Source organism: Perca flavescens, chromosome 24, assembly GCF_004354835.1.
Source record: "Perca flavescens isolate YP-PL-M2 chromosome 24, PFLA_1.0, whole genome shotgun sequence".
NCBI lineage: Eukaryota > Metazoa > Chordata > Actinopteri > Perciformes > Percidae > Perca > Perca flavescens.
The window spans coordinates 12,900,146-12,921,664 of record NC_041354.1 but is presented as its reverse complement, the minus strand read 5'-3'; the positions used below and the strand labels follow the sequence as shown (position 1 = coordinate 12,921,664).

The 21,519-nt window shown below is 40.1% G+C and overlaps 1 protein-coding gene across 1 annotated transcript in view; it reads right to left on the bottom strand.

Moving 5' to 3' along the window:
* col8a1b (collagen, type VIII, alpha 1b) overlaps positions 1 to 21,519 on the bottom strand; it is a 50,272-nt gene that overhangs the window by 13,710 nt on the left and 15,043 nt on the right. The window contains exon 4 of the mRNA XM_028572295.1: positions 4,399 to 4,576. The gene's annotated coding sequence lies outside the window, so the exon portion shown is untranslated. The remainder of the gene's footprint in view (positions 1 to 4,398; positions 4,577 to 21,519) is intronic.

Sequence of the window (21,519 nt, the reverse complement as noted above, 5' to 3'; positions counted from 1 at the left end):
TGTTTGGCCAATAATCAGATCTGATCACTTATACTCTGCTAAGACCACAGACTCCAGTGGGGAATTCTGCAGTTTGCAGCTGCATAAATATATTTTATGTACTGTGCAAATGGGAATGAAACAGCCCACACTGTGCAAGAGGCCACATGTTGTCTCCCTTCTGTTTCATTCCAACGAACAGTGGAAAGTAACTACATAGATTTACTCAAGTGCTGAACATCATTTCAAAAGTACTATTTTATACTTCTACTTACTGCATTTGAGAGTGAAATGTTGTGCTTTTTACCCCACAATAGTTAGCCACGATAGATAGCTTACTCATTACTTTTCAGATTACGACTTTACATAAAAACACACAACATATGATAAGCTTATAAAATACTGCAGATTGTTAGTAGTTCCACCAAAGAGACATTCCCCCTCTTAGCTTCTCGAATGGTTTTTATTAAAATCATTGTTTGAAGCCCAAAAAGGTCAAATTACCCAATATTTCACATAAAAATCTAAATGTTAGCGAAAAGTCCAGACAATAAATTAAGTTTGTGTTGTAGAACTTTTATTTTTATGTTTTTTAGACGCCATTAATTACATCATGACACCTCAGATTTATCTTGTGATCCTTTGGACAGGGCTTGGCGTCTGGTTTGAGAACTCCTGGTCAACTTAACTATATAGAAAATTAGTTCAAACTAGCTTCAACTCCACCAGCGACAACAGTAAAATGCTGCTTTCACATTAATGCAACAGTGTTAATGTCATATATGATAATACATCTGGCCATTTTACTGCAAAATTAATTATTTATATATGTGATGTTTTAAGTACATTTTGCTGCTATTACTTCTGTACTATACTTTTATGTAAATAAAGGATCAGAATAATTTCTCTGCCGCTGCCAATGAATCTGATAAGGCTAAAAAATGCCAAAATAAAAAAAAAAATAATCACAAGTTGACCACAAATAACTTTAAAGATTTCAAACATCCTTAGATGGATGCTTTTGCGATTCAAACACACAGCACATCAAAAATATAGTACAAGTGGGTATATGAAACCTTCCAGAGGAGTAGTAATTTGTGAACGTTGGAGGGTGAGAGCAGTCTAATGGTAATAAAAAAAAAAGGACTGGGTGGTGATCTTATGTTGCTTTGAGAAATGGTTTCTTAGTTTATTGCTGACAGTTTCCCATTGATGTTGGGTATCTGTAACTCTACGACTGCAAGTGATCAGTCATCATCGGGGTTTCCGCTTGTCTGCATTTACAGACTTTCTACTTTCTTACACACATATCAATTTATTGGGATCATAAAATGGCCCGGGATCATTTAGATCTTGCTGCAACATGCATGCGTCGTCTCACCGGTGACAGTAATGGGATATGATTACAGGCCCGGGAAGCTTAACGCATTATACAGTCACACCGTAAAATATGCCAGTCAGAGAAAAAATATGATCCTCCCTTTCCCTACTGTCCAGATGTTTTTGCAGTGCAGTATTTACGAGGGACAATAAGAACTCAGTCTACTACAGTTTAGATAAGAGATACTTTGCAGTAAATCTGCAAGATTTAAAGCTGTAATTCCAGATTGGTGTTTTTAAACTAAGGTGCCACACGGATCACTGTGGCAGCTAATGTGAGAGATGAGCAGAAACATGCGTGATTACCAATGCAAAATCGCCACAACTGCAGTTTGAAAGCGATTTATATTTCATATTTTGAGACATTTCTAAGGCCGCAGTGCTCTGCACGGTAGCAGGAGTGTTTGGAGACATGGCCTCGAGTCACAGAGGCTGCAGCTGCGGGATCAAGAGACACATTCCCTCTGAGCTACATAAACACTTCCCGTTCAGTAGGTGAGAACTGTGAGGGAGTCTGAGTGCGAGACTGAGTGGGAAAATACTGTCAAGAGACATTAACAGAGTGACAAATATATAAAGTCACAGCGTGCTTACAGGAGCATTTGATTCATTTCCTGCACATATTTAGCTACACAGTCTGGGGATTCAAACTTTGACACAGGTTTGCTTCTGCAACCTTCTCCGTTTCTACAGCTTCTGCTCAGTATCTCAACAATAACAAACTTTTATCTTATGAAAATAACAAACTTCATCAGATACATTCACATCCTTTGAAACAAAGGAATACAACCTTAATGGAATACTTACATTTTGGGAAATAAGCTTAATCCCTTCCATGATGAGAGTTAGATGAGATTGATATACTGTCATATCTGTACACTACATATAAAGCTACAGCCAGGAGACAGTTAGCTTAGCTTAGCATAAAGACTGGAAACAAGGGGAAACAGCTAGCCTTGCTCTATCCAAAGGTCACAAAATCCAGCAGTAATGCCCTGCTGCAACTTAATTTTTTGCCTTGAAGTGATGATTTACATTATCAACATGCCATTAAGGCCCTTGGACACAAAACAACACAATTGTACTGCAATGACCATGTTTGTTAGGACCTGCTTCGAAACGTTAATCCTGAACCAAACATCTTTAGGTAACTTCAACCTAATTTAGTGATTGAGCTAAGCTTCATATCATGTAAATGTACACTCAGACCCCTAACCCTAAACTGTTTGCTGAAGTAAGGAATCCTTTTTTCTTTTTTTTTTCTTCAATTTTCCTCTTTCTAATATGGAAAATACCTGCAGTCCAAAACAAACACTACCAATAAATGCATCTTGGTTGGTCCCTATAAGATACCACGGCGGATAAATGGCCCATAACCTCTTCCATAACAACCAAGCAAACACTTATGCATTGCCCAAAATTGCCTAAACTCTAGATTGTCTTGATTTGGGCTTTCATGACCTCCTCAATCTGTAAAACAGTGTTTTGTGTGTTTCCACGGTGCTGCTACAACATTTTGCTGATGCCAACAGTCCTTTCAGAGCACCAAGGATTACGCGACTGAGTGTTACGGTAATTAAAAACCATCAGCAACTTAATTGTGCAACCTTGTTTAGGCGCAACTATGTGAGCTTACCGCATTTCCCCCTAATTAAGAGTTCTCTCTACAATGAAGGCAAAGCATGATCATTTTAAATGGCAATAAAGGGCTAAAAGTTAGAATCAGCTGCAGAAAAATCTACATAGTTTCTCCCAGATCCTTTGCGGTATCTTACATTTTATTAAGACACTTGTCAAATCAACTCATCAGGCAGGCCTGTGAAGCTCATTAGCTGGAAGCACATTTCCACTAAAACTTGTCTGCTTTCATGCCATTGCGAGATATCTGGCACGGCAGGGATTAGAAAACATTTCCACCCACTTGCAGCAGAAAACAGAATCAACAGCTTCACCTTGGACATGGGTGTGAAACAGGGATTCCCAACTGTTTCCTGGCAGGTCCACACTCACACATATTCCATGATCATGTTATAGAAAGGATAGAGAGGCAGAAAATCTGGAAGCTTTTGAAGCTTCTGGTCAGTTTGCATCGATACAAGTTTGCCATTTTGAACTGACATGTTATCAAAAGCCATTTTAAGTTTGATTGGATTGGTCTGTGGTTAATCATTTTCTTTTAGCAAGGGACACAAATGGGATCTAAAACCTGACTCACGGTATATAATAAGAACACCAAAGACTGAAAACACACAGTTCTGCATGTTTTAGGTAGGAAGAAAGTTGCCTAAAAGAATTCCTGATCCCCAAAGATTCCATCTCTGACTCATTTCTCAGAAGCGAGGCTGGCAGAAAGCCCTTTTTTCTAAAACTGAGTTTAATCCTGTTTTCTCTTATTCATGTGGGACGGTTAAAACTACAATAACCTCAACACTGAATCATTTTCTTTCTCAAACGTTGCATGACAAAGTGCCTACACTTCTCCTCTGTTGAAAGACATGCAACTAAAATCTCCAAAATGTCAAGACATTCCACTAACTGGTGCTAAATCCTGTCAAGATGCTGCACCGTGCATTTATTTTAACAAGCTTATGCCTGAGTTATTCTTCCCAGGTGTCTCTTTTGGATGTTCTTTGCATTTGGAAAACTGTCAAATGTTATCTGCAGAAACTTCTGTCAGCAGAGGCTTCAGCGCAGTGGGCTTTTGTGAAGCAGGATGTCTAATGAAACATTTTGGAAGTTTCTGATGTTCTTTTCCTCACGTGCCATCCCAAACCTTACTTGTGTATTGTTCCAAGAATTCAAAGGGGACGTGCCTTGGCACTTTTTTTTTTTTTTTTTTCCAAGAGAAAAGGGAAAATGATCCAGTCAAGGCATTGCAATCGGACAACCATGCAAGAAAAACACATACGTTTCAAATCAAACCATAAGCTAATGAGGGCTCGCTGGATGTTACTGCTGCACCAAAAGACCTAAACATGGTGGCCATGCCAACCAAAACATCATCAAATCCTGTTGTGCCAGTGGTGACGCATCACTTACCTTTTTGTGTGTGTGTGTGTGCTGCTGCTGCTGCTGCTGCTGCTGCTGCTGCAGGGTGGAAGTATCACAAAGCTTTGAGGAGTTTGGGACAGACGCTGAACAGCAGCTCTGGCGAGAGTTTGGCTTTTATCTGCAGGTGGGAGGAGCTGCACGAGCTGAGAGAAGAGAAGCACTGGGTCTGTGCATGAGAAGGAGGTAGGAAAACAGAGAAGAGGATAACAGGATCTGTGTAAGAGAGAAACCGCTACCCAAACTGCATGTTTACAGCATTAGAAGTTATTAGAGACCGAAGCCCAATCAGCTGCACAACTACAGTATAGCTATATCACAAGGATGAAGATTCTCGTTTGACTTGGACTTTTCGCTGCATTCTTTGCATGCAGAAAGATTTAAAGGCATGGTCTCACTTTGGTTAGCCAACGTTGGCTTACGTCAAAATCTAGTTGTTTTTTTATCAACAGTAGTTGATAAAACTGTCTAACCACAAGGCCCATTTAGAAGCTATGTTCTGGAGCTTTCGAATGCATATTCCTCAGGAGTTGTCATGGATTTGTAAGTAGATGTGTACATTTCCACTTACAGGACAGTTTGGACGAGAATGGACATTGTTATTTCTCCCACTCTCAGTATTATGGTAATAATTTTCTCTTGTACCGTTTCCCTTCATTTGAGCATTAAAAAAAACAACAAGACAGACAAGGCTAGGATAAATCCCTTCTGCCAGTATATTCATGACATTAACGCCAGCATGCTAACATGTTGGTATAATGTTTACCTTGTTCACCATCTTAGAGCGATAACATGTATTAGCTGATTAGCACCAAACACAAAGTACAGCTGATGATGATGAATGTCATTAGTTTTGCAGGTATTTAATGAACAAAAATATTGGACAAATTAAAATTTTGGACCGGAATACTTTGAGCTGCTGGTGGCACGGGAGGAACCTTCAGGGGATCAAGATAGTCATTAAGATCTACCCTTCGGGGGGAATATGAATATCTGCACAAAATGTCATGGCAATTGTTAGGTCCCCGTTTTTTGAAACGGAGACAATAACACGACAATCAATTATTTGACAGAGTTGGAGTAGAAATAGTAGAAGTGTTTCATTTGCAGCTTTTCTAAATGTAATAAAAAGGCTCACAAAAGGTGGAGGATGATGGGATATAGACGTGCATAACAGATTAGATTATCATAACAAAACTAGGCCTAACTACTACTGTCGAGACAGTAGATGAATATAAATATTTAGGAACCATCATTGACAGTATATTATCTTTTGAGAGCAACACAGACGCTGCCTGTAAAAAGGCAGGATTATGATGACTTTGTTCTACCAGTGTTTAATTGAATCAGTCTTGACATTTGGTATTGTGTGGTGTGGTACAGTGGTCTTCCAATGACCAATAAGCGTAAGCTAACAAAGCTGGTAAATGTAGCGTCTAAGGTGGTTGGGGTACAGTTATCAAAGCTGCAACATATATATCATAAACAGGTCAGGGGTAAGGCTAACCAAATTTTAAACTGCCCTCATCACCCTCTCTTTGGGGAGTTTAATCTGCTCTCCTCAGGTCGCCGTTTTAGGCTGCCTATGTTAAGAACTAAACGTGCCAGGGATTCTTTTATTCCTGTGGCTATTAGGAACCTGAATTCACTTGAGTGACATCTTTTGAAATTTTATATACGGTAAATGTTTATTTATTAATTTATTCCCATCATTGTTCATTATGACATATTGACCTGTGTACGGTCCGACTGGATTCTGTCATTGGTTTTGGGGAAAGGAGTGTCTCTATTGAAGGTGTTGATGTGTGTCCTGTATTGTGTTTATAATGTTGCTGACATGTGTATGTGTTTTTCAGATATCCTGCTGCTCACCAAATTTCCTTTTCTAAGGATAAATAAAGTGGAACTTGGACCCTGTTTACGCGTACGTGGTTTTTTTTTTACAAACGGAGACATTTCCCTTCGTTTGTGACCTTTGTTTACACGCAAACGGAGAATTCTCCTCTGAAACCGAATCTTTCTAAAAACTCCGGCCAGAGTGCAGATTTAGGAAATCTTCGTTTGCACGTTTGCATGTAAACTGAGACAAACGGAGGTTTAGGCAGCCGAGAGAGAGAAAGAGGACGTGATTGGTTGCTGTTGTTGCTATTGTCGGGATTCTGATTGGCTAACGTGGGTTTGAGCTTCTCGTTAAACCGCCACCTACAGGTTTGGTATGCTTTTGACGGCATTGACGGCACATATACACTGGTACATATAAACTAACACTTTTCTGAAAACGGAGAGGTTGAAATGTCCGTTTATGAAACTAGCCGGCCACGTGTAAACGTAGCATTGAACTAACTAAAAGGGAACTAATGATCTGCATGACTGGGCTGCACAGGTGGAAACCAATCAACTTCTTAGCACCTGGCGAGAAAAACAGCGGAGGTAAAAAGAAAGAAAAGCACAGGGGAAGACAAACACATGCAACAGGCCATTTTGCCACCCTGCCTGGCACGTTAACAGGATTTGGTTTGCACGTACGTGTAGCCCTGCATGCGACTCTTCCCGCGAGCTTTGGGTGTAAAATGTGGAAAACATTCAGCTTTTGTCCAAATTCTTCACTGTGTCGAAGCAACAAGCAGAGGCAGAGGGGAGAACATTCACACTCTGAACAGCTGGTTCACATTTGAGGAATTATTTTCCGTGTTTTTGTTTGTGTTGCTATTTCATTTTTTTTTTTTTTTTTACATGTTCTCCCAGTGCAAGAACTGATTATAAAGAAAACATTTTGGTACCCCCCCCCCCCCCTCCGTCTGACTTTACCGTCAGTGCTGAAATTCAACCTGCTAATTTGTGCTTGTTAAAGTAATTTGCAATGCAAATAATCATGCCTTCACTCGCTGTTCATTTAACATGGTCACACACTTATTTGTACAAACCCCCTTCAGTCACATATACCTACTTTTTAAATCCAATCGATGAACCCGTTCTTCATTTTCCATTGTCTGTTTTGCAGCCATCACTTTCAATTTTCCAGAGCTGCTTCTCAACATACACCAGAGAGAAACAACAAGCACTCAGCTGCGTGGAAATACTGACCTCATACCTGTCTGCATGCAGACTTCCTATTCATGTAATTATTAACCTATCGACTTAGATCTCAAGGCCAAGTTGCCGCAGCAACGTGAATAGTTCAGAAAACCCTGGCAATGGCTCTTGTTACTCCCTGTTTCCTGTTTCCCCAATCAGCTTTCTTTCATCTTTGGATTGGGAGCTCGTAGTCGTGGGTAATGCTAACAGGTGGATGCTCTGTTGCAATAACATTAGTTTGGTTTGTGTGCTGAAGTCTTAAACAGAATGGCACTATTCATGGGCCTCACACACTAACTCTTTCCTAATGCATGTGTGATTGACTGAAATGTGATTAATGTAGTCATCATGAATATAATTTGTTGGTGGGCACGGGTTTCATCAACCATTTGGCAAAAACTAGAAATATTTTAATGCTTCAAAACCAACCAACCAAATACTGAAGTGAAGTGAAGTGGACTTTGTAAAAAAAAAGAAAAAATCAACTCTTCATGGGCACTCTTTTTATTTCTTTTCCTGGCACCTCTCTCTGACATGATCGTTCAAGGGTAACTGGAACATAGAACATGTACTTTATCCTCCATCACCTTGTTTCTCTTAATGGTGACTCCGAAAAGCTTAGTTTAGAAAGTTTTACTCTACAATATAGTATATAGATATTATATTTTAGAGTAAAACTTTCTAAACTAAGGCCCAAACTATGGTTTCTTTTACATGTGACATTTATACACTCATTTATGATATAAGACATTTTTGTTTGCTCAGTGTGCATTTCTCAAAGAAATAAAAAGACCCAGAAGCAGAAAAAGGGAAGAAAAGTTGACAGTGTACTCCAGTTCTGTAACCACGGATTTGAGTAGCAGTCTTAGCCCGACTTTTTTTTTTTTTTTTTTTTCCATTTAGCAGAACCACAGCCATCGATTTTGGCTGTCGATTTTGGCTGTCGACCCGTCTGTAAGAACATCTTATAAAGCCACCTAACGGAGACCTTTCTGCAGACCATCCCCTTCCGCCAGTGCGACTCGTGGTTATTTGAAAGATAAACTAAAATAATTGGGCATTTAGGAGTGAGGAAAGTTAAATAGGATCGGCTGTGAAAGATGTTAAAACTTTTCAATTGAAGTTTTGTGCTGATAGACTTGTGGCTGACATTTCAGACTGGAAAAGTGTGAGAATTCAAACTGGAGCCAATGGCCTATTTCACAAGCATTACAATCTTCACATCAGTCGGGTTCTGTAAAATGTGACCACTGACTTGGCAAAAAAAAAGAGAAGAAAATTAAGAAAAGGTCTTTTTCTTTTTTGCATTTGAGTGAGTCGGCCAACTCTAGTGACTCATTTTTGCTTTTGCAAATAATGACAATGTCATCTTTCTTTTCTTGCTTGATTTATCTGATTTAATGCAAGCTGCAAACATTAGCATCAGGGATGGAAATTAGCACCCGCCACCAGCCAAATGCGGGTGATTTTGTGTTGTGGCGGGTAAACTCGCTTCACCTACCGGCCACCGTGGCGGGTAAATAAATAAAAAAGACACTTTAGAGGCGGCGCACTTTAAAAAAAAATGTGGCGTTACATCGCAGGCGTTGAGGTCCGCTGAGAAAACATCTCAGGAGGAGCCAGTGGACAAAGAGGCGAAAGTCAAATAACGTTTTTTTAAAGAACGATGGAGAAAAGCAGACAATGGGGAATCCCGCGATTGGTTAGTTTACGACGAGACAAATCTGATAATGTACTGCTCTGTATGTCGTCAACACGCTTCAGAAGATGCCAAAACTAATAGTTTCATTGTTGGGACTAAAAACCTAAAACTGGAAGCCATAAAAGACCACGAATCGTCCAAATGCCACATCCAGGTAAAAAAGAGAGCACAGGGAAAAGCAGCCCCGGAGAATACAGCTGCCATGAAGGCACCTACCAGCCTGAAGACGGCCCAGTTGGATAAGATGAAAATCCTGTTTAGGAACTCCCACGCAATCGCGAAAAAAGGAAGGCCATTTCAAGATTACGAATGGCAATGCAAGTGTTTTTTTTGTCTATGAAATGTTGAATTGTAGATTAAATGCTGAATAAGGTCAGAAGAATAGAGCGCCCATGTAACTAATGTCAGTAGCTAGGCTAGTTTATATGCATAAAGTAGCCTATAACGTGAGTGCTATGGTACAATATTTACTTCTAACTGTACTTTTCATTGTTTATTTTTCCATTTTCATTTTATAGATTAGATGAGAAAAAGGGAATCAGCACAGGTAGCACATACGTGAATCGGAAGCAAGCCAGGGTGTTTATTAAGCACATAGCTGCAGCTGAGAGGAAGACCCTTCAGTCAAAGATAGCAGCAGCGAAATTCCTCTCCATTATGTCTGACGGGTCTACTGACACTGCCGTGATGGAACAAGAAATGTATACGCGCTTGTGCAACCGAGGCAAGGTGGAGGTCCACTTTGTAGGGATACAGGATGTGGAGAAAGCAGACGGTGAGAACATCGCTCAGGCAATAGACAACATGATGAGGGAGGTCAGTGGAGAAGAGTGGCAGGCCAAGTTGGTGGCATGTGCAACTGATGGTGCGTCGGTGATGACAGGGACACGTAAAGGAGTAGTGAGCAGGCTGAGAGGAAGTAACATGCACGTCCTGGGTATTCACTGTATGGCACACCGCCTGGAACTAGCTTTCAAGGATGCCATTAAGAGCTGCTCTATGGCAAAACGGATTGAAGATGTGCAGTCAGGGCTGCATACATTCTATTGTAAAAGTGCTCTCAACAGGGCAAACCTAAAGCACAGCTTCAAGATTCTGGGCCAGAATCCCCTTGTACCAACTAGGGTTGGAGGCACCAGGTGGGTTTCTCACCTCTTCAGGGCCATTGACCATTTTTTGAGGGGTTACCAGGGACTTACCCAGCACCTAGACCAGGTAAGCTAAATAACAGTGTAGAGAACTCGAATGTTAAGTTAAAAGGTTAGGTCCGTTTACTGTCAGGAATTTGTTCAGTGTAATTTAATAAATTGAACTAACTTACTCTTATAAAACACTTATATAAAAATGTTAAATTGACTAATAGACTTTTCTTTATTAATTTGACTGATTTTGTATAAAGATTCAGTCACCAGATGCTGAAGGGGTGAATGCAGTGCAGAAGAGCAAAGCACGCCACTACTTCCAAACCTGCCGGGATCCAGCATTTTTCATGTTTTGCAACTTCATGCATGATTGCCTGACTCACCTCAGCAGCCTCTCTCTGACTCTTCAAACCTCAGCTATCACAGTGGCTGAAGTACACACCTGCCTGACAGCCACCCAAACAGTGCTCACAAAATACAAAACCAGGTGAGTGTCAGAGAACTGTTTGCTGCTTAGCTGAATATCTTAAATAAACTTACTAATGTAAATGTACCACAGACAAGCTGAAAGCCTGTATGAAGGAGCACGAGACTGATGACAGCGTCGTTTCACCGACATGACCATAGGGATTCTCCAAGCTACAAAGTTAGTGAATCTGAACAGTTGGCCTGACGCAGATTGCTCTAAAGGTATGTATGTGGTTTAGGTTCATACATAACATTTCATCTACAAAGTCATGAAAGTATATAACTCAATGTTGTTTCATTATGTCCGTCTCTTTTTCAGAATTGAAAATCAGAAGTGGAGGAATTAACTACACACTTCCAGAGCATCCTGACATCCTCGGGGGTCGCTGTTGAGCTCATCCCAAATCAGTGGACCATACTCAAGACCAGACTGTATGAGACGGGAGAGAGTCTCCACATGAAGACCTGGCCAGAAATCAACAGGTCTTTGCAACCGCAGTGCCCCGACTGATCAAATGAAGTTAATGAAAAATGACTGGAGGTCCCGTCTTACATCAAGAAGCCTCTGTGACCTACTGACTGTCCAGCTATCCAGTCCCTCTATTGAGAATTATGACCCCACCCCTGCTATCCAGCTCTGGCATCAGGCTAGCATCCGGCCCAGAAGGCCAGAGTTCATCGAGGGGAAGAAGAACGCTCGGGAAAGCACCTCTGAAACTTCAGAATCGGATTCTGATGAGCAGGAGTGAATTGTACTGGGAGGGGGGAGGATGGGTGGAGGAATGTTAGTTTTTTTTTAATCTGCCCTACTCATTTAATGAAATGTATATAAGTTTGTGTATGTATAAGAGAGAAAGAGAAAGTGTCAGTGTTTCATTGAGACTTGAGATTAAATAAACTGCTTAAGTATTGTAGATCTTGTAGTATTAATTTTCACATGCAGTTACACATTGTCGGTTAAAAACCAGAAAGTGGCTGGTAAAAACATTGAGTGGCTGGTAGATTTTGAAATCCACCAGCCACAGTGGCCGGTGGACAAAAAATGTAATTTCCATCCCTGGTTCATGACAGTGTCATCATGTCACTCTTATGTAGATACCTTCAAGTAAAGTGTTACCGAACTTTTTTTAGGTTATGGTTTTTCTAGCTGACGAAGAACTTTGGCTGACAACCAAATGTGGGCGACCAGAACGTGCATCAGGCACACAACCACTCTGTGTGACGGCAATAGCTTAGTATTCTATGCACTAAAAAGTTATGTATAAAGGCTTTAGGCTTTTATTGTAGGCCCAGTTAAATATGCAACTTCATTTTATAAATTATGTAGTAGGGGGTCCCTTCTCCGTCTTTCTTTCAGATAAGGGGTCCTTGGCTTGACGACCCCTGTTTTAGAGAGTCCCGTATCTGTTAGTCAACAAAAAACAAACATCTTTGCATTTATACAACCTTTAAAGTGTTTACCTCTGCTTACTAAAATGCTAAAAGAAATAAATATGAGAAACTCAGCAGCATAAACATATCAATACTACATCTCTGTGTCCTCATACATCCTGCAGGCCCTCAGCTACAATTAATCCAAACGTTTTGTGGAAAGATTTAGGAGCTCTCTCTGGATTCCCTGTTCATACATCAAGCTTATATAGAGGGATTTTCTTTTGCAGCATGTGGCATCTTCAAACGTTCCCACAACACATTTTCTAAAAGGTTAAAAAAAGTCTCCCAGGTTTGATGTGTGCACATACACTCGTTTGTAAATGGCTAACAGAGCTCTGTCTTACATTCTGCATCTGTTTTTTGTCTTTTGCGGAGAGCTTTTGTAAGATTCTGGCTCAAAGAGACTTTACAGATGCGAGTCCTGACTGTAGCTGCATGATGTCATCACATGAAACGATGCAAATTAAATAGCTGTGGGGCAAGAAGCTTCATGGTCCTAATGCGATGAGGCAGAACTGTATATACGTTCCCAGTCACAACATACATATGTTGAACAAAGTAAAGGTTATACATCAGTCAACACTGTCTGCGCTACTTCCTCATAGTGAAAGACGCAAACCCGCTGATTCCTGCTGGAACCAGTTACTCAATGCGGTGACTCTCTCTCTCTCTCTCTCTCTCTCTCTCTCTCTCTCTCTTATGACCACCTCTGAATTTTTCTGTCTGGCTGTTAATCCGGTCGTCTCAGAGCCTGCTTTGAGTCGGGGCTGCAACTCCAAGGTTCCTCTCCATCTTTGGTGGATGGTTTGAGAGTTTGGCAGCCAGATACAAAGGTTGTTGAGACGACAGATTGTCTTCATCCCTTCATTAAAGCCAGCAAGCGGTTCTGACACAACGTTTTCTAAGAAAATCCTTTAGCCCTCTCACTTTTCCTTTAAGGTCTTGACTGTGTCTTACTGACGGATAGTAGTGAAGTGAAATCACAGGACAGCTTAATTGGCTGAACTTCTCAGATTAACCCAAGAATGTACAGTACATCTCTAAACCTTTAGTTCAGTATGAAACCTGTGCAAGTTCCCAAACTTACTTTGAAAACTAAGGGATGAGTGAAGCGATAAGAACTGTTTAGCTTCTTACAGCTAGCTCCATCACGTACCTATTGGGATGAATGTCGACAAATCAGCCCGTCCTCACTCAGAAAACGACCGTATTGGTCAATTATGCACAAGGCTTATACCGACCCACAATTACGTTTCTTGCAGCAACCTCTCGTTGCTGTAGTAGTTATCGTGAGAGCAAACGAGGCAGTGAAGTGACAAAGAAAATCAGGTAACATGGGACTTTCCCTCAGAAGACGTGTCCATGTGAAACCAAAAGTCAACTGTCATTTTAAAAATGTAAGCGAGTTTTAAGGATCTTAGTCCGTGACGCAATGACGTCACAATGATTAAAGCGCTCATATTATGCTCATTTTCAGGTTCCTAATTGTATTTACAGGTTGTACCAGAATAGGTTTACATGGTTTTATTTTCAAAAAACACCATATTTTTGTTGTACTGCACATTGCTGCAGCTCCTCTTTTCACCCTGTGTGTTGAGCTCTCTGTTTTAGCTACAGAGTGAGGCATCTCACTTCTGTACCATCTTTGTTGGGAGTCGCATATGCGTAGTAGCTAGGTAAGGATCACATCAGCTAGCTTGCTGTTTCTCTAACTTCAGTCAGTACAACGCAAGATTAGCCGGGAGTCTTCTTCTAAACGAGGGCGCACTTCCAACTTTGCGTGGAATACCTGCAGAACAGGGACATGTAAGTAGTTCTTTTGTAGATCATGGTGAACTTGTGTGTGTTGTAGCAGTGTTTTGCCATTGAGAACGAGCCAAGCGGTTAGCCCACTCGTTTCGGCCAAAGCCCTGCAGATTTTGAACAGCTCAACCAGAGACTGAAGGCAGGATACATTCAGACACCCGTATCTCACTCAAAACAGCATGGATGGTTTTTCCCCCAAGTTTGTATGCGTGTGGAAGCACTAGAGACACAAAATAATAATAATAATATGGGCACTTTAAGGTCACATGATTAAACTGCCACCGTGCAGCAGTAATTAGAATGGTAGTATGTGCCTTTTTTGGGAGTTCTTGAAAATCAACCTATAAGGTTGTGTTACGATAAATATGAGTGGATGTGAGCTTGAGCCACCATTTTCAATGTGAGAACTATTTCTCTTCACTTTTGTGACTGGTAGCCTATATTCCTTTTTTTGATTTCAATTCCAACCTTGGTAATGAAGTAATATCTTTCACTGGGTTTTTCCACGTTTATATTAACCTGATGCGCCAGATGGTTTGTTACACACAGAAGTGGTCATTGGAAACTTTTTGGGAAAAGGGCAGACTCTTACCTGGCATGTGATTGGATAAACAATCTTTCTATCAGGTCCACCATTGTTGTTTTGAATGAACCGTCGTGGCTGTCACACACACTTAAACCACACCCGTAGCTGCCAGTAGGTCCTCAGGACGTATATAAGTCGAACAGCTGGTTGTTCGGACACAAACCTATTACTTGAAGCCTGACAAGATGGGTTTTCCTGTGATATGTGATTCCGCGATTCCCGCATGGTATCGCAAGAATCCAGCTGCCATGCAAGGTAACGTTTTTTTCAAGCATGTATCTAAGATGCGCTTTTAGTAGTACATCTTCGGAACATTGTAGCTTCACCATGGCAGACCTACGCTCACCTAAAGGATTATTAGGAACACCTGTAAGTTTCTCGTTAATGCAATTATCTAATCAACCAATCACACGGCAGCTGCTAAATGCATTTAGGGGTGTGGTCCAGGTCTAGACAATCTCCTGAACTCCAAACTGAATATCAGAATGGGAAAGAAAGGTTATCCAAGCAACTTTGAGCGTGGCATGGTTGTTGGTGCCAGATGGGCTGGTTTGAGTATTTCACAATCTGCTCAGTTACTGTGATTTTCACGCACAACCATTTCTAGGGTTTACAAAGAATGCTCTGAAAAAGGAAAAACATCCAGTGTGCTGCAGTCATGTGGGTGAAAATGTCTTGTTGATGCCAGAGGTCAGAGGAGAATGGGCCGACTGATTCCAGCTGATAGAAGATCAAATTTGATTCAAATAACCACTCGTTACAACCGAGGTATGCAGTAAAGCATTTGTGAAGCCACAACACAAACAACCTTGAGGTGGATGGGCTACACCAGCAGAAGACCCCACCGGGTACCACTCTTCTCCACTAAAAATAGGAAAACGAGGCTACAATTTGCACGAGCTCACCAAGATTGGACAGTAGAAGTAAAAATGTTGCCTGGTCTGAGGAGTCTCGATTTCTGTTGAGACATTCAGATGGTAGAGTCAGAATTTGGCGTAAACAGAATAAGAACATGGATCCGTCATATCCCCTTTGTGATCCTTAATTCCAACCTCTTAGGGCAATCTGGAGAGTGACACCAACATTTTGGTGTAATGGTGTGGGGAATGTTTTCTTGGCACATTTTAGGCCCCTTAGTAGTGAAACGGGAGCTTCGTGCCCTGGATGAGCATCCCACAAATCTCCATCAACTGCAAGATGCTATCTTATCAATATGGGCCAACCATTCTAAAGAATGCTTCCAGCACCTTGTTGAATCAATGCCACGAAGAATTAAGGCAGTTCTGAAGGCAAAAGGGGGTCAAACACGATATTAGTGGGGTCTTCCTAATAATCCTTTAGGTGAGTGTAAGTGCAGTCGGAGAATCTCTTAGCACCTTGGTTGTCTTTTTCTTAGTCCTCATAACATTTCCTTGACATCTTTTCTTGACCTCATTACGTTTTCCATCAAGGTCAAGTGAAGGAATGCAATTTATTTATCTATTTGACCGCAGTCCGAGTGAAACTAAGAACCACCTGTGTGCTAGAGTATCTTCAACAATCCAAAAACCAGAGTTCAGAGACAGTGTCACAGCTGTTTTACTGCTCTGACAAACTTTCCAAAAACATGCATTTAATTAAATCACAACAAATCTGTATCCGATTAACCATAACTATGCTACACATGTGCTTGCTTGTACTATCAAAATGGATTTCTATGCTGGCACAAGAACTTGGAGAATTCTGTTGTCATTTTAAAGTGACTATACTGTATGTAACTTTTTAATGTTTCTGAAACTGTGTAACGTTCCATCTGATCATCATAAATTGACTTGTAACAGCAAACGAGACTAACAGTGAAAAGAACGCTATGTTTATATAGCTTTTATTAATGCCTTTGCCAGGGTCAGATTTTTCCTGCAAAGTCACAAAATGATTTAGGGAAGGTAGATGCCGCTGCCAAGCATGGGTCACAGATTTTGGTGTAACACCGGAAAAACCTGTGTTATTGTATCCAGCCAGGTAAAAGGTAGCAGGAAATTTCTTCATATAGGCCTAATTTTTATATTATTTTAGAAGTTATCTGCTGTAGGTATGGCTGATACTGTGGCAGGGCTATCACAGAAAAGAAGGAAATTAAACAAAGAACTAAAAGCTAAAAGGGAAAGTAAAAGACAAGGGGCGAAATCTGAGGCACACTTGGTTACAGGATTGTAAATAATTGAAAACCGACCCTGAATTTGACTTCAGGTATGTCATATGTCTATTTCATTCATAAAATTCAAATTACCTTTTAGTGCGGACATTTTATTCCTTGTATTGTATTGGCCTACTATTTTCTTTTCACTTGTCCCACTGTACTTGTATAACGCATCCTTGGGTTTCATGAAATCTGCTATGTAAGGTATTATTACGTTAGTTGCTACAACAATGTCTTAATGCTTTGGTCCTGACACAGTCACAGTGGTAACGTTACCCGGTTTAGCTCACAATACATCCAAAGTAGGCTAAGTTACTGCATACAGCACTTGAAATGCAACGATGCATCTGTAACGTATTCTCTTATTGTAAATGAATGATTATCTGTCCGAGCTAAATATTCATCGCGACTATATGACCTCCCGGTAACGCTAACTCAGTAATCTACAGTGGGCAATAAAGCAAAGTAAAGAAAAGATCTTTACGACAGCAGGTGAGGTAAAAAAAAAAACTACGCTTTTGTCCAAAGCGGCTGCTAGAATCAACACAAACTGAAAGTTACATATAGCAACTTTAAAATAAGATTAACTACTTAATGCAGACAGATACTGTGCACCACCTTACTGTTTAGATCCAAAACTACAGACATAAAATGGCAAATTTGAGAGCTTGACCAACCTTGTTGTAGCTCCATAAGACGTAGAACAATTTCAAAGCACTTAAAGCAGAATCTAAGATGCCTGTTTTTAACTGAGTTTGCTATAAAATAATTGTAAAATAGTGCCACTGGAGCTTTAATTTACAGTGGTGTATGTTCTTTTTGAGAAAATAAAGAATCCTCACAAACACTAAACACTTTGGTTTAAAAAATCTCAATTGCGCAGATAAAATATTATCTTTAACATCTTGCAGCGAGTAAGCCATTCACTGTAGCATGCAATGTGGGACAGCTTGTGAAAACATAATAACACATAACAGTGGTTGTGCCACTTACAGTTCGAAAGGCAGCAGAATACTGTTTATTCATTTTGTCACCGTATGTTTTCCTTTTGGTGAAGTCAGGCCAATTACAGAGCAGACCGAAGCACGCCAGTTCCACACGATATCACAGGAAAAGGATCATTAGACGCTAACCGCCTTTACCAACATTTCCTGTAGTCATTAAGTCTGATGTGAAGATAGAAACAGCAGGGTTGTACGGGGGCAAATCACCTCCACTCTGTGCTGCAAGGCCCCTTTCTTTCTTCGTCTTTGTCACTTCACCGGAAAAATGTTGACGTGTGGAATGTGTATGAATCCCAGTGTGGCTGTTTTCCTAAGTATGATGCAATCGTCTACTGTAAGTTCAGCAGACCAGGAATAATTAATCATTCTACACCAATTTGCTGGCTGAAGTAAATGGTTTTGGCTTTGTGAGTACTGCAGTGTAATATGACATACTGGTTACTCCACTTGATCAGTTTGTAATGGAAATGTTTCCAGAAGTGTCCTTATTAACTTTAATTCCTTATGTAACAATGACATTATTGATTTCCTACATTTCCCATGATGCAGTTCCCAAATGCAGCCCCAAAGACTTTCTTGTTTTATTACAAATATGGCCATATGGAGGTACATATATATATATATATATATATATATATATATATATATATATATATATATATATATATATATATATATATATATAATTAGCCACCTATCCTGTTAACAGAGCGCTACTGATGCTACTAGTGGAGGTACACATTTGTCAGGTAATCAATAATTTGTGCCAAATAAGAGTGGGAATAAAAAAAAAGAATATACTGTACAACAGCAAAACAGGTGCAGAAATGCAAAGTCTAAAATTATACTTTTTGTGAAAGAGTTAAACATCAGCGATTTACCATTTTCCATGAAGTTGCCATAGACAGATTTTAGAAATAGTCAAAGAAAAGCTACAGAGGCTGATATATCTTGACTTTTAGTCCCTAGACCAAGCTCCAGTGATCCAGCATCCTACACTTCCCATGATGCAACTCAATGGACTGTTTTGTCCACAAAGACTTCATAAAGAGACACAGTTCATTGAAAAAGTTTCCATCAATAGAGCTATTGTGCAGTTTTATGGCTTTATATCCCTGTGTTTCTACAGCATGATTAGAGTAATAACATTATGAAAAATGGATAATATGATCCAAAAATGTGTGGTCTACTTTTCTGCATTCTGTCAGTTACCAACTCCTACACACAGCCTGGCTGCTGCCTGATGCTCATATATCCACTCACAAAAAAGCAAATACACACCTGAACACACGCCTGCCAAAAACACTTTATGAATGAAGTTGACTGTACTAGACGGTAATTACATTAAAAGTACTGGACAAATACTTTGGTATTACTCCTATTAAAAAAGAATTTAGACTTAGACTTTAAGACTGCATACTTAATTTTGTCAATTTGTCAATACTGTCTTTTTATTGGATAAGATACAATGAAATTAATGGTCCACATTACTGCATATTTTACATATTCTGGAAGTTAATAAACATTTCCTATAACTATATGAAATTAATATAATCGCAGAATAAGCACATTTAGTCACAATAGTGTATTTTCTTGCCACAATACCAATAATTTATGACGGATTAAAATCTAATGTTCCAATCAGTTTCCTCTCTTTAATTTTGGAATAACATGGGTCATTCATGGTCTCTCATAATATCTATACTGAAGATAAAACAGTGTATCTTTTCCATGGCATATGCACAGAATTATACTTTCATCGACATTATGTCAACTATGTTGTCATCTGACTCGGAGCACTCTTCATCGGCCTTGGGCATGAAGGTAAACCCCTTTCCATCAAGATTACTGCATGTATAGGGGAGAATACCACAGCTTTAGGAGAGCCTCCCTCTCAAATGTTCTATTTATTTGGCTGTAAGTTTGAGCCAAACGCTTTGGTTTGAATTTCATTCCTCTGCTGCCCTTGGATCAGGAGCCAAATATGTGTGGACTTGAAACTCCCGGTGCTTGATGGTGGGAAGTAAATGAATCAATTCTAGGTGGAACCGGAAAAAAAGAGCTTGCTGACAGCTTGAAAAGCCGCTGAGTCATTGTCTGTTCATGTAGTCTGCAGTCTGGCCAAAGTCTGGGCCCACAGGGTTTGAGGAAAATGTTTGAGTTTCCCCTCAAGAGCTCAAAGTGAAGCTTGTTGCAGCCCCTTCTTCTTTGACAGGGTGACGTTAGCTATATACATACACAAATGTATGAATATATTGGTTCCAGAGTGGAAGCCTTGACTTCTAGTCGTTCCGAGAAGGCTCAACATGTCAGCATTTTTAATGTCATATTTAAAATATTTCAATTAATGATAATTCTCTCTTTTAATTCTAATTTTAACTTGATTTGCTTCAGAAATGAAAGTATTAGTGTCCTAAAACCTTAGAAATGGAGTTATCCAATCATATTTAGTTGTTGTTGTCTCTAGGCAGAAAAAGGGTTGCAGCTCGGTCCCTTATTGGTTAGGACTTGACTGGGACAGAAGTGTGGAGTCTGCCTGTTAGATTAGTAATTGACGGGTGAATCAGCCAATCACATTTCACTATTGTATTGGGCGGGACGAAAAACAGCTTCCAGAAGGCCGCAGCCCCTAGTAACTCATTTTTAATGAGGTGAGCAGGCAGGTAGGGGGGCGAGGGGAATCTGACAGGCGGAGCGACTAGCGAATTCCTACGTGAGCACAGTACTAATCAATGGACGAGACACTTCGCTCTCTGTGAGTTCCCTAAAATATAAAACTCTGAGATTTTTACATTGTGCTGCTGATGATAAATGTGTGTGTGTGTGTGTTCACCTTAGCTAGCTGAGGTCCTATAGCTATCATATAGCATTATGTGTACTATGTGTCAGTTTTGGGTTGTCTTTGCATGCAGCCATTCAGACAGACAATGCTGTTTGACTAAGACTGGACAGATGTCTTGACACAAACTCCCCCACACCCACTTAGCAGCCCACACTGCACATTCAGCCCTGTGGGAAAATATGTATTAAATATTCCATTTTTTTCATTCATTTATCACGATCGTAGCATGCAAGACTGCAGGGTCGTTAATTGGCGTAGCTTGGGTTTATATGCAAAGTGTACTAAGCTAATCAATTTGCCTATACTGTTAAATAGAGCAAGGGATTTTAACATATTGACATAAAGGAGCAGGAGACCAGAAAGGTTTCGACATAAAGATGTGATTATTTCACCCTCCTACTAGTGTTTACTTTGCAATGCACTTATAAGGATTCAGACAGCACGAAGCAGTACATAAATATGAGTTTAATAGCAGGCAGTTCCTTTGAGAGTGGTGGCAGAGCAGTGCAATGTGGACTCAGGAATTAGCCTTCAACAAGAAGTCATGTCCAGGGGATTGAATAAATGTTTGCTTTGAATTCTAGTGTTATACTCTGCATTCCCACACTCTAATAAATTCATGCCTAAAAATAAGACTAATAACATGTTATAAGCACATTTGTCTCAAAGAGGCTTTGTCGTTACATGCATTCTGGGTATGTTAAGGCCTTGTTTCTCCCACAACTTCTACCAAAGCACAACAAGTTGTAGTTTGACTTGAGTCAACTCAGTTAGCACTAACAAACCCATTGTTGCCTGCATCTAAAATAATGTACCTTCCATATATACAGTACTTGGTACCAAAACAGATATTTCTATGATAATAACTATGACT